We start from the raw sequence: 2,559 nt of genomic DNA, 5'->3' as shown, positions 1-2,559 counted from the left end.
TTAACTCGATCAACAAAAAAGTCCCCTGAGTGTTTCCTTTACTGCTTGTCTCACTTCTATGATCTTCCAACAGTAAAGAATTGGGTTCAATGACGAGTTAAGGAGAACTAAAGTTGATGAATAAAACCAAGCGATGAAATTGTCTGCCGCCACTCCTCTTTGTAGGCGCAAAAGCAACACTATAACAAGTGGCAGATAACAAAAAACTAATGCTAACTGCACCCAAAGTGCGCTGGACACTGTTCTTTTGTAACGCGCTATGTTCAATTGAACTGTTTGGTTTGGTTGTCCTTGATTAATATTACCTTGTGCGTGAATCTGGTTATGACGGAGAGTAAGGAAAATTTTCGTGTAAGAGACGATTGACGTGACTACGCAAAGTGCTACAACAATGCAGGCATACAACGAGGGTATACGTTGACTCCAAGTTGCTGTTGTCGCTCCGGTAGTGGAGACAACCCAAAAAACAACTACAATGCGATAAATCCGCTTCAAAGTCACAACTTGTCTGTATCTGAGTCCTAATAACAGGGCAAGACATCTGTCCACGCTTATGGCGGTCAGCGTAAACAAAGACACACCACTCAAAATAAGGCCTGTGATATTGAAAATAACATATGCGTAGGGGCAAATATTCCAAGGTTCGTTCAGCATAGATATATAATAAGTAACACAAAGAGGTTCTACAACGAGACCTACACAAAGATCAGTTATCGCTAAGTTGCGGAACAAGAGTTTGGACGGCGCATGAAGTGAAGTCTCCTTGTGAAGGGCAATGAGGATCAGAGTATTCCCCAGAAATGCGGTAATGGACATAAAACCATTTAGCGCTAAAAGGACTATCAAATGGGTATGGACTCCCCTGGTAAATTCTGTTGAACACGCCAGCTCTCTCCAAAATGTTTTCTTAGGATCTTCAGTTAAGTTTGTGAACGCCATGTTACCGTCGCGCAGAACGAGCTCAATTTGTATGGCGGCTCTAAGTATTCAAGTGACTACATACATTAAGATTTAATTTATTATATGAATTTTTTATAAGCCATCTGGTTTCATCAGAAAGGGAGTTAAGAAAAAAATTGAAAGATCAGGCGAAGTTCATTGAAAATGCATTAATTTTCAAAAATTCAATTATTGGAAAAAATTTTTTATTATAAGTCCGCATTCCACGGAACCTTAATGCACTATTGCCACAAGAGTATTTATTCACAGTAGAAATGTTTCTGTAAACGATAATTAACAGAAAGATGCAAAAGGATGACACAACAGGAGAGATCCTGAGATGTTTCCAGACACATTAACACTTTTACATAATAATGAGGAAGTTTTAATTTGTTTCTGTCCAAGCTCATTAAAAATTATGCTGCCAAGGTAAAAACTACCTTTAGTTTACAAAAACATTAAATTTTAATAAGCCGAGAACAAAACATTTGTATGCATTCGACATAGAAGACGAATGTCAAACTTTTCTGATGATGTAAACGATCCCAGTATAAACTTGCCTCTTACAATTGCCATTCTCTAACATTTAATTTAATATGGCGGCAAATGCCGACTCAATAACATATTGTGCAAATGTCATCCGAACGATAAACGTTTTTGAATATTGCGAGTATTAAGGGTCGAAATATTACAGTGTTCTGAGCGAGCTCTCTCTACCGTTAGGATATTTACCTATACGAGGCCTTAACAGAAACGTCCAAAGTACAGTTATTACATTTTTTATTTACATATGTAGACATCTTGTTTCTTACAATTTATATTATAACAAAACTGAAAGTTTCTGTTAATAAAGGTTGAGTGAGACTCCTTTTCTTTTAATTTTTTTGGTTCGTGTTTGTGTTAAATTCGGTTTCATTTTTTGTATCTTAATTCATTTTCGGGAATGTCACTCTTGACTTCTATATTGTTCACTTTGTTTACATTTGCTGTACATCAACAGACATATATAGGGACCTTACGAAAACACGGCGGCGAAGATAACGAGGACGTTAAAAAGCAAAATGTTTCATGAGCGAAACAAAAGCTCCGCACGTTCGTTAAAAAGTTAGTACATTATTTTGACGTCTTCTGCAACAGTATGCTGTACCATGTTCCAGCTAGCAGCGCTCGGCAAAAAAGCTTAAACTATGGCGTAGTTTATTGACAACTAAAGTCATTTAACTTTGTCAAATTTTACTGAATCCGTTTAATGAACTTTAGTTGAAGCAATGGGTTTTATCAGAAAACAACAGAGAAAAATTATGAACCATTTGGATGAGTTCTTTGCAACTTTATCTATTTCCAAAGACTACTGATTCAACAGACAATCCATGTCCTTAAGTCCATAATATGATACCTTAATCAGGCATAAAAATATTGATATACAGTTAACTTCACTTTTTCGCGTCTTATAAACGCTGGTCACAAAATATAACAAACCAGCATGGTGGGCAATGGCAAGCCGATTGTAGCAAAATTCAAAAATGGGTTTTCATTCAATTCAATGGATTTTTATTCAATTCAATGGATATTTCATTTAATTCGATGCGTATATTCATTCAATTCAATGGATATTTCATT

General features: G+C 36.1%; 1 pseudogene; it reads right to left on the bottom strand.

Annotated features, from left to right (window-relative positions):
- Positions 1–939, bottom strand: LOC146452949 (melanocyte-stimulating hormone receptor-like; annotated as a pseudogene).
- Between the last annotated feature and the right edge of the window lie 1,620 nt (positions 940–2,559).

This window comes from Pavona decussata, unplaced genomic scaffold (assembly GCF_977016875.1).
Source record: "Pavona decussata unplaced genomic scaffold, jaPavDecu1.1 SCAFFOLD_361, whole genome shotgun sequence".
NCBI classification, from domain to species: Eukaryota; Metazoa; Cnidaria; class Anthozoa; order Scleractinia; family Agariciidae; genus Pavona; species Pavona decussata.
This window is presented reverse-complemented; position numbering and strand designations above follow the sequence as displayed.